This window comes from Anomalospiza imberbis, chromosome 13, assembly GCF_031753505.1.
Source record: "Anomalospiza imberbis isolate Cuckoo-Finch-1a 21T00152 chromosome 13, ASM3175350v1, whole genome shotgun sequence".
In the NCBI taxonomy this organism is placed as follows: Eukaryota; Metazoa; Chordata; class Aves; order Passeriformes; family Viduidae; genus Anomalospiza; species Anomalospiza imberbis.
The window spans coordinates 7677234-7689141 of record NC_089693.1 but is presented as its reverse complement, the minus strand read 5'-3'; positions in this window follow the sequence as shown (position 1 = coordinate 7689141).

Genomic DNA, 11908 nt, shown 5'->3' with positions numbered 1-11908 from the left:
TGTTTTCTCACTGCATCCCAGACCCAAAATCCCACAGAGTTTTGCAGTGTCCAGTGTGGGGCTGTCCAGCTCAGTAGCGAGTGATATTAGTATTAGGGTTTTTTTAAATTTTCCTCATGTTGAAAGGTCCATTCTTAATTCATTTAGGTGACAGCTATAATTTTTTTAAAAAACCTTGGAACGTTAATAATAGAAGAGATATTTTTCATGTTGTGTCAGTATTTTGGGTTTATGCTCCTGTGACAAATATCTGAAAGTGCTGAAGCCAAATGAAAGATTTTGTTTGCTTTTAAAACTTCTTCTTTGAACCAAAGACTTCTTCTTTGTCTCAGTGCGGACATGGGCAGTGGAGCAGTGCAGGTGGCTGTCCCTTGGCTCAGTGGAGAGTGGCTCCCTCAGCAAGGCAAAAGGGGGAAAAGAAGGGGAAAAATGGTGGAGTGGGCTCATATTTTGCACTAGCAGATGGAGGAAATGGAATAAACAGAAGCTGTCTTGCTTTGCCTCAGTGGGAGAGCCTATCTGGGCAGGCAGGAAGGAGGGGACGGGAGGGGCAGGCAGGAAGGCTGGCAGATGGTCAGTCTCGTGGAGAGGAGCGGGTGGCTCAGGCAAAGGAGGCTGGAGGGGCTGTGTCAGGTACAGGATGGAGTTCCCTGCTTGCTCAGGAAGTCTGCAGTGTGTGTTCCCTTCCTGCACTGAAGTGACACGTCCTGTTCACGATGCCAGCAGCTAAGGGATTTCACCCATCCTCCTGAGGCTGCTCCCTGCCTCACTGGGGGACAGAGGTGCTGATGCAGAAGGCAGAGCGCTGGCATTTCTTCCTGTAGAAGAGGTAGAAAAAGCTTTGTTCACTGGAAGAAACATTGCTGGGTCCTCTTGAAGCCCAGAACAACTGGAGTTGTTGTCTTACACACAGGTCCAAACTCTGACCTCAGCCACCCCATGAAAGAAATCCCTCCCTCCAAATACCATGTAGTTTTATAGAGGTGTTGCTCATGAGTCTCCCAGAAGGCTTCCAGAAGAAGCCTTGCTGTGGCCCATCCCCTTCTTTGAGAAGAACCTTGCTCTTCCCCAGTTCTCAATCCCACCTCCCACTGCCCCAGCATATCCATGAAGGATCTGCTGGAAGAGAACCATCATGTAAAGTTGCTTCACTCAACGGAGAGGGTGGGTTTGGATCTTCCTGCCGTTAACATCTGTGGGAAAAGCAGGAGTGTATCACAGAGGGAAATACTTCTGAGGTCAGTGGATGGAGTGGGATAAAAGCTACAGAAACATCTGTACTGGCATGGAGCCTTACTAGTGAAAACATTTCAATCCAGCAGTATCCACAATTCCTTCAGACCTTCCAGAAGGAGAGGGACCATTGCACACTGGAATCTGTAGTTCCTCTGAGCTGCAAATGTCCAGTCTTCACAGAGAGGAACCTGTGAAGTTTCATCTGCAGGGATGGCTCCCAAGATAGGATCACATTTAATTTACCACATCTGAATGGCTGCATCATTTTCTTTCCTTGAAAACAGAAAGAAAATCCTGCTTTTTCCTTGCTGCCTCCTTTCCCCTTGACGTGCCTCACCTTGGGATGATGCTTTGCTACCCTAAGTCACCACATGAGAATCTCCCAGTGCAGGAGCATTCCTGGTTCAGGTTCATTCCCTGTATCCCATGCTCTGGGTGAAGGGAGTGGATCATGGGGCACCACAGTGCACCAGTTGTCCTGACAGTGACATGGTAAATCCCACAGCTGGATGCAAATGGGAGCAGCCCAGAGCCAGCAGCAGACTCTGTCTCACCCCCAGGCATGGCTGGAGCAGCACCAGCAACAAAGAGCATCGTGCCCAGATGGGTGACGCAGGCAGGCCTGGGGCTGTTACCCACTTAAGTATTCCATGTCAGGCTGGTCAGATCACCTCAGTGTGAAAATTATTCAGGGGCTTTTATAGCATTTTTCAAATAAACATGCAGCGCAGACTATTTTCATTACTTTCCCAGCCTCCTGTAAAATTTGTCAACAGAGTGCTTGAGGAAGAAATTAACTGTGTCTGGGGTGGAGAGCTCTGCAATGAGGAGGTCTTCTACCCCTCAATGCTGGCATTGCTGCTGTACAGAGTCCCTATGCCCCTTTTTCAATGCAGGAGCCAAGAAAATGTTCTAGGTCAGGCATTAACAGCCTCCTGAGCCCAGGGCTGTCTAAGCATATTAAAATATACCAATACCAGTGAGGCTAAGAGGGAAAGATTTTTCCGTGGCTAGTAGGAACAGAACAATGCTTCCCATGGGCACTTCCGTGGGGATGGAGATGAAACTCTCCCAGGAAGAAACTTCACTCCTATCCTCGTGGCCTTCAAAGGGAGCATTTGATCTCGGTGTGTGTCCACGGAGCATGGTTGAGTGGCCAGGTTTATGGAGGGTGAAATCATTAACACTCCGGCAGCATGAATGCCCCACTTCTGCAGGAGCAGCCGGTGGGCTCGGCAGGGCTGAGGTGCGAGCGAGCCAGCTGAGACCTGAAAAGGCTCAAACATCCCCCAGCCCATCAGGGCAGCTTGTGCTCAAAGGAGACTTTTTAGAACATTTTACATAATGTTGAAAAACACCTATTAATTAGCAACGCCTATTTCTCTTTGTCCCTTAGGTGACAGAGATGCAGTCTCAGGATCTTCCTTTTTCATTACTTCCCATTTCCTTTCCCAGGAACCCTTTTTATTTTATGTGTTTTCATTGTTGCCAAAAACACCAACTGTCCTTCTCTATGGGGCTAAATATGGGAATAAAAGCTTGTGCTGTGGTTGCCATTCCTGGCATGTTGGGAGATGCTCCAGAAGCCTCCCTGGTGAGCTGGGACCTGCACTGATCTCCTGCAGCCAGCCAAAAGGACTGTCTAAGGCAGTGATGGCAGCGCAGAAGAGTGCAGTCCCACAGCCATCCATGGCTGGGATCAGACCCCTACTGCATCCTTCTCCACACCAGCCAGCAGAACCACCCCAGAGCCATAGATTCTCAGGTTTTCTTTTTTATTGTGGTCAAACCTAACCTCATTTCTAAATCTGTGAGTCCTCAACAAGAGCCTCAGAAGAGCTCTAGCAGGAACAAAGCAGACTGCATGGAGAATGGCTCTTGAAAGCCCTTCTGTCACATATATGCTTTACTTTGCCACTCTGAGTCAACATTTGGCCTTGCACCTCTGCTTTTCCTAGCCCAACCAGGAGAGTGGAAGAACTGGAGTTCCCAAGGTTTTAGTAACTAATGTGACTAAGGAATAAAAACAGTGATTCATGTATTTATTTCTGAGCTTGAGCTCTCTGTTTGAATTGCTGCTATTTACAGGTGGTGGAACGCTGTTTCTGGGTGAAAATATTTGCAAACCCCTGTATTCATTAAGCATTACCCGTCCTCTGCTCACATGTCCTCACCATAGACGTGCTATTTTTTCCTGTTGCTCTTTTAAACTGATTTCCTGTTCTTAATTCAGAAAGGGGAAAAAACCAAAGTCAACACCCTCAAGAACAAAACCAAACCCAAACCAAAATCAAAACTTGGTGCAATTCAGCTCCTGAGTGGCACAGCAAAAGGAGCAAACTGGAAGTTGCTTTTGGATACTTCTTAACCCAAAATCACTGAAGAGGGGTTCTATTATCGGTGATTTGGAGTTGCAAGTGTTCTTAAAGAAGCTGAGATCACTTCACTAGCAAACTGATAAAAATGCCATGCTCCAGCAAATGATGGCATAAAGAGGAGATTGTTGCTGCTGTGGGAATTCCCAGCAAATCAGACTCCAAACCTTTCCAGTAGTGAGATATTCAAAAAACCAAATCTAGATTTCCCTTTGTGACTGATATATCTTCTTTTTCCATGAGCACCTAATGTGGTGGTAATCCTGAGCACCTAATCCCTACCTCTGATGTATCCCAGTCATTGCACTTTTCGGGCTACCCAGGTTTGAAAAAAAAAAGAAATACTGAACAGTGGCAACTCCAAATGTTTTTTTCCATTAAAGCTGCTTGGCACAGTGATTTCCCTTCTGTCTCACCCTTTGGACAGCTGCCTTGCACTTTATCCACATTTAGGTTCAGGACGTCGAGATGTCTGAGCCCAAGTGGTTTGGGAGTAAACAGGGCTAATGGAAATACCTCTGGACAAAGCCTCTATATTTAAAAGGTAACTATATATATTGTGTGTACAGACTATTAATGGGGCTTTTGGCCACACAAATTAATTCAGAGAGCACATTTGGTTATTAGTCATCTCCCTGACATCTCTGAGATGAATCCTGCTAGGAAGGGCTGCATGGGAGCTACAGCTTGTGTCCAAGAGGGCATAGACCTTAGCCAGATTAACCACAAACCCACTGGGATGGGTGATTTAGACACAAGGCTGTTAAGGAAGAACAGATTTGTTCCAGCTCCTTCTGATGTCACCAAATAATTCTTGTCATTAGTTGACATGGATGCTACAGTCTGTGTGGAGAAAAAAAAAAAATCAGATTTATTGAATCCTTTTGTCTCCTCTGATTTTACAGTTGTGCTTTTGTTCCTGTCTCTCTCATTGGTATTTCCTTGGCAGGTCATGAAGGATTTCTTTTTTTGAATGATTGAGCTCATTTTGCGCCAAAAGAGAAAGGAGAGACAACCATTCTCCAAAGCTCAGGAAATGTGACATCACCCAAAATGCAGACCCAGCCTTTTGGCAGCCAGGTGGTAAAATGAAATATTCTCAGCCATCTCAGCATCTCCACTGCAAGGAAATTAGAAACAGAAACTAGGGATGACAGCCCTTGGCAGCTCCATTCAACTCTGGTTTGGGACGCTAAAAAAGGCTGCTAGAGAGAATAATAAAAGGGCCTAAATTTTGCCAGAATTGTGGATTTCTGGTTTGCCACTGAGCAGAAGCTGATTGGTGACTCACACGTCGCTTGACAGAGTCTGGCACTGCTGGTACCTCGTGGCCCTGGGGAACCGTGGAGCTGCTGCTATCCCAGCCAAGCCCACCGCCTCATCTCAGCAGCTCTGGCACGGGAACAGCAGCGCTCGCACACCGAGGGGCACGGGAAGCTGGCAGAAAAATGGGCATTTTACTCTGCATCCAGACAGGCTGCAGAGCATGGGAGCGAACACACATCCAACAACAAGAGCCACAGTTAGGCTAATTTTGGGAAGAGTGTGTTTCGTTTCAGTAATGAGCATCAGCAATGGTTCTCAACAGGGCTTAACACTTTGGGAAAGCAAAATGCGACCAGAAGTCTTGCAGTGGGTTAACAGGCTGCTAGGGTTGTGGAAAGCAGAGCTTTGTCTCCAAAAGGTACATCTCTGCTCATTGATAGACAGAACAATTTCTGCCCTTGTCACTTGACATTTTATGGGCTGGGTCTATTCAGGGAGGTCTTGTGGGGAAGCCACCAGTTCTGCTCATAAAACCTTTGCCTCTTTTCTTTTTAATGTCTTTATGCTTCAATTAGTTTGACACAAGCTCTTTATGTCAGGGGAGGATTTGGCAGTTTTATGCTGCTTTGGGGTACCTGCCATGCGCAGAAGAGGCAGGAAACTTCCTGAGGTGATGTGTGACAGCAGAGTCCTGCAGGCTGAAATTTGTTCCAGATAGGTGCCAAAGGCTGCTCCAATAACCTGACATACCTGGTGCTCCACTCCAGGGACAGCACAGATGGCCAGTGAAGGCAGTCATGTGTCCATATATGTGGTATAATTCTGTTGCAACCTCTGTGTATTACAAGCCCATCTCCTCAGAGAGGTTTCAGCTGCTGTGTTTCAAAGAGCCTTCGTGACCTCTTAGCAGAGATGTTAATATATCTCTCCCAGCACAACAAGGGTCACCTTGAACTGGGAACCCAAATCAGTACAGAAATGAGAAATTAACTACATATACCTTAATTGTGCTGGTCACCCAGCCCCTTCTCAAGGCTGTATGCCACCTGGAGAAAAGAAGTCTTAGAAGGGAAGGACGGACCCAAGCATCACTGATGGCAGCACCATAAACAACCCCATGAGCACAGATCCCCCATACAGTATCACTCTTATACAGTGGAGTAAATGCTCTTTGCTGCAGCAGCATCACACAACAAAAAGCCAGAATATCAAAAGCCAAGCCTGTGGCCAGAGTAGGGCAGCTGGGATGGCCACCAGTGCCAAAGACTCCTCTCCACCCATGGCTGGATGCAAATGCACAAGGAGTCTCAAAGCCATTTGGAGCTTGCTGGGTACCAGACTGCTGAGCAGCAACAGCCTGCAGTCCTGCAGGCCAGGATACATGCTGAAGGACTGAGCCATGGTGCAAAGGACTCATCTCCATCTCCACAGCTGCTTTTGAAATAAACTGGCTTTGGTATCGCTACACTGTACCCTGTTGGACTGTTTGGCTGAATCCCTGCAAGTGTGATTAATGGCAAAGTGGAAGGAACAGCCACAGGTTCTTGACAGCAAGCTTCACTCCACAGTTAACCTGTAGTCACAACTCATGCATCCTGCTGGTGCTGTGATGGCTGTTTGTTAGAAATGGCAAAGATGGTAGACATGGGGAGCAAGCACCTTCTTTGTACTCCCAAAACACTGTCCCTTCAGCTCTTGTCTTTTTTGCTCATTTTCACTTGATCTGCAGAGTAAATTTTTTTTTCTCAGAGGTATCTGTGATTGCTTTCTTTTTTATTAGAATTAACCTGGAGTTGACTGCTTCTGTTTGTTTTTAGAGGACAGCCTATATGGAAATGTTCTTTTCCTCCTCCACCCCAAGGCCAGGTTCAGTGATGGGGAAGATGTTGAGAAAGGCAAGGAGAGGGAGAAAACAAAAAGCCTAGCTCTTAGCTCCCACACATGCGAGGACATCCGAGAACCAGGTAGAGCCTTCTTGTGTTGAGTCCTTAAAAGCTTCATTGTGATGTCTTTGCAAGAACATATTTATTTTGTTTCCTGAGCCATATGAGCAGGGCATTGTATCTGCTGGATTAAGGCAGCTCTGTGCTGCTCGGAGAACTATGAAATCCCTTCTCTGTCAGGCTGATGTGAAAGGATCCCATTCATCTGGGCACTCCCGCCCGGTGGGGTCTGCTTAGCATTCATCCCAAAGTGCGACAGAGCTCCCACTGCTGTCTCTGGCTCACGCCGCTCCTTCCCTCCTCTCCCACATCCCCGCTGCCCCACATGTGCCGGCAGCCAAGAAAAGAGAATGGGGAACCTTTGCTCCGTGTCTGCTCACGGGCAGCTCTCTCCTCATTGCTATGCAGCGGGCATTTGCCCCAGTACCCCACTTCACACCAGAAAAGGCTCCTGGCCCCGCCGTGTGCCAGCGACGTGCGGCGCAGCAGAGCCAAGGGATGCGGGAGGGCAGCCGCGGTGACGACGCGTGAATCAGCAGCATCCCTGCCACGGCAGCCAGGGCACTGCCCGGAACGAGCGCTGCGGGCTGGCTGGGAAGGAGGAAAGGGAGCAGGAGTGTGTCAGAGTGTGCGTGAGTGTGTCTGAGTGTGTCTGATATGTGTGACTGTGAATGTGCCTATGCTCGCACTGAGGTCAGCCTGTGCAGGGGATGTGGTGCCTGGAGCTGGGAGGGCCGGGAGGGATGTGAATCAGGGAAGCAGATTGGTGTTGCAGATATGTGGAATAGATCAAGGTCTTGGTCAGTTTCTGCTTTCTTGTCCTATGTTTGCTTGAATGGCAACCGGACGTTGAGTTTTGTTCATAGTTTGGATTCCTGATATGAAGCCAGGTACCGTTTATTTGCCCTAACTTTTCTAACATCTGTCTACGGTCTGACCTTTTTTTTTTTAATTTTGGCAACTACTGGTCAAAGACAGTGTTGGGGGAAAATGATGAAGACAGCTCTTGAGAATTGCACATTGTCCAAGACAGACACTAAGCAATGTTTCCTTCTTGCTTACACCTTATTCAGATGAAATTGGACCTTTGCCTGAACATCTGTACCAAAAAAAGCTCCCAAAAAACTTGTACTTGAGAGATAAGGATGACTCTAAGTCAGTCCAGCCCATGCAGTCTGTAAGACTGAAAGAGCAGCTGATGCTCAGAGCTGTTTCTTCACATTATGGTCATTTCTGTGAACACATGAATTTACAGCCTTGTCCACTGAAATTTAGCATCGAGAAATGGGTTGGGCAGCTTGGACTGGACCTTTACACATCAGGCAGGCTCTGCTTTTGCAGGTCAGCAGTGGCAGATGGAGTTAGAGGCACAAATTCCAGTCAGGCACTGGTGTCTCATCCTCTGCCCAGAGCCTGGATGGGATGGGGCATAGAGCATCCTCCAAGAGATTGTTCCATCTCTATGTGTGGCCCTTGCAGCAGAAGGAAGTATCTAAAGTCTCCTTGGGAAACGAAGAGCCTACTGACAGCACAGGAAGCCTGCCAAGCCTCACAGTGTGTGGCCACATTGGACCTCAGCTTTGCCCATCTATAACACCATTTATTGTTTTTAGAGGGAAAAATATACGTTTGTGAGCACAAGATTTCCCAAGCTGACTGCTTCTTTGGAGAGAGGGAGAAAAGGGTCTCTGGCGTGGCTGGAAGGCACCACTTTGCTGCCTTCTGGGCCCCGCCAGAGGCATCACATTTCACTCAGGTTGTCATTTCTGGTTACACTTCCAGCCCTTTCTATTAGCAGTAGGCAAGAAACAAGTGCCCCTTTCTTCCCACCACAGGACTCACATGGGTGTGCAGGGGGAAGCCAGCCCCTGAAGAAAGGACTACTGAGGAGGGACAATCCCATTGCACCCTCCAGGTGATGGCTTGGCCACATCCTGCTCGGGGAGAGCGCGCCTGCGATCCGGGAGCGGCAGAAATCCGTGTGATACCTGAGCGCTGACCTCACTGGAGACATGACGCAATCACAGAGCTCCAGAGAGAAAGCCCTGGGGACTGGCAGCTTAAACACTGCTGCCTTGTGCCTGGAACAACACTTCCAGTCTTTGAGCCTTAAGAAGCTCCAGTCTGTTGGCAGGATGCTGCTCAGGGCTCGCCGGAGGCTGTGGGACTCGGGGAGGCTGAGCGCTGGCCCCAGTGGGAACCCCAGACTCCACTGATGCCTCTGGAGACCTCTCCCAGTTGTCTCTCTGAAGCAGTGAGCAGGGATTTTTGTTGTCCAGATATTTGGTGTTTCCAGTGGTGTGTTTTACAGGACCAGCTGTTGAATGCAGCAGAAGCAGTATCTGCCACTTCCACATGGTATTGTGTCCCTCATCCACTGCAGTTCCCCTGCAATCAATGGAGTCACATCTAAGGAGCCAACCCACCTGTGGGTGTTTGAACACATGCTTTACACACTGACATGTGTCTGACATGTGACTTCAGCATGTCACTCCTGGCTGTCACTGTATCACCTGGGGCCAACACACAGCCACAGCGCCACCAGCTCCCTTGAACTCTAATCACGTTTTTTTGGTGACACTCCGTGGGTTCATACGAGTAGGAGCAGCTTCACAGGCATGCTTGTCCAGCTCCTTGGGAAGGAGAATATAGCCTCAGATAAAAAGATGGTGAATTTCTTTCTGAGGAGGAGATAAAATCCCTATGTTCAAGAGAACTCATTCAAGAAATAAAGAGGTCAAGAAATAAAGGGCTTCATCATACTATAAAAGACAGCAGTCTCATGACAGCTCATTTCATGTGGCATTTGCTAAATAGAAGCCAGCTCTCTCTAAGAATGGGTTTTCCTGAGAAATTCCTACACTAATGTATGCAATCTGCCTGTGGAAGGGGTGTTGTGCATCCTCTTGAGGTCTCATCCAGCATGGGTGTGAATCTGTCACAGCTCCCTGGGGCTCATCTGGGCTCATCATCTCCAGAAGGAAAAGTTCAGGCTTCTGCATGCACTGCGCATCAGCTGGGCTGTGCTGACCAAGCTTCATACACATATGGTGGGGAGCTAAGCATGCAAACCACACCAGATATATTTCCTGAGTGTAATTAGTGCCTGAAAAGTCAGCAACCTTGCTTCTGAACATTGCCAGACTCCTGTTCCTCCAGCCACACATATGTGATCCAGCTAGAGAAGAGGTTTTAATGGTACTGAGAACAGAAGCCATGATCCATCCAGCAGGATCAGCTCAGAGATGAAAGCCCTGATGTGGTCCTAGTTCTAGTTTGGATCTTTGGGCTGAAAGCAGGCAGGATCAAAGAGTTTCAAGAGCACGGGCTTCTGGCTGTGTTAGTCAGCTCCAAGTCTGCTGGGTGATCCATGCTTTAGCTGGCAGGCGTGAGTCCCAGCAGGGAACACCGTGCCTGGGACTGACCACCCAGCCAGGATCAGGTGCAATGCAAATGCTGACTGGCATTCGGAGGAGCAGCCTCCAGCAGAGATTCTTTAGTCATTGTATGATTCACACATTGGCAACTGTGAATCTGTCCTGCCTTGTGTGATCTGAGGCAGTCTGTTGTCCCTTGTCATCACAGGAAAGATGGGCTGGGAGACAGAGCAGCTCAGAAGGGGACTTAGAGACGAAAAGTCTTTGAAGAGAGAAAAGAAGCATCCAAATGACACTTTTCTTAGTAATTTTTGCTAATTATAAAGCCATTGACTACTATTCCCAAAGCCACCCTGTGTGAAGGAGCTTAATCACCGATGACAATTTTTTGGCATTTTTCAGACTTGTCACTGACAAGAACACACACCAGACACTCCACCCAATGGCAACATCTGCCTCGACAGCATGAAATTTCCACATTACTCTCAGCTCCACCATTCACTCTGTCAAATTCTCTGTTAGCCCCACTAGTCACACCACAATGTTACCTTGGGGTAGCTTCAGGTCTCAGTTGTTTACAGAGCATCCTTCTCACAAACAATACAAACATCTTCTTCCAAAAGTCTCTTTGTGGCCAGCAGTGTCCAGGAGAGGAAGAGACAAGAGCTCATTTGTGGGCTGTGCTATTGAAGATTTGGATTTCTAAACTCCTCAGTTTTGTTCATGGAACCTCCCAACCACTTTTGACACTGCTGGTGTGGATCTGAAGACTCTGTAGACAACTTTAGTCCCCAAGATAAACCAGCAAAGAAACAGTGAACATGGAAAAGAAGGAACTGCTTGCCCAGGAACTGGCCTGTAGGAACCTGGGGCAAGCTGTGCCTTGCCTTGCCCAGTTTAAAGCCTCACCTGAGTGTCACAGCCAGCCAGCCCTTTCAGCCAGATGTGGGAGCAGTCTCAGCTGTGAGCCAAGTCTCCTGTGCTGAACGTCCAAAGGTGCTGGCTTAGCCCCTTCCCTCTCCAGACATAATCCTAATTGCCAGTGCTTGGCAGCCACTCCGTCATGAGCAATAAGGGAAATTCATATTTTGTGTTTTAAATGTGTTTATTAGCCAAGAAGTTATCACCTGAAAGTGGACGCTAGGGCTTGTCCAGAAACCTCTTTCCCTAAGGTTCCCACCAACAATGTAGGCACTGTAAGGTCTCATGGCAGCTTGGTACCAGCTTCACGGCTGCTAAAGCTGTGCAGCAGCCCAGTGAAATCCAAGGGTCTTTTTTTAATGTCACAGAGCAACTTTTTGAATGACTAGCTCAGAAGGAAAGTTTTTTTGAAAAGCTTTATGGTCACTGGAGGAAATTTGTGAGTTGCCGTGTGTGGCTGTTTGATGATGGAGAGCATGTAAAATGTCCTCTTGGGACGAGGCTGGCACGCTGGCTCTTTCTGCCTGTGACCTCGTGCACATTCATGCTCTGGTCTCAGAGTGTGAATATCCCACTCATCTGACTTCTCCACATCCCCAGCTAATTACAACTCTGCATTTCCTTAAAGAACCCCAGGTGCAAACATACAGATTAGAGGTGGTTACAGGAATAGGTTGGTTGGCTTGCAGAGCTGAAAGGTTATTGTTGTTTCCACAGGGGTTTTACACAGTGTGCATGTGTCCGTCCATATATATAGATATTTATATTTCAATTATATTTATGTTATTAT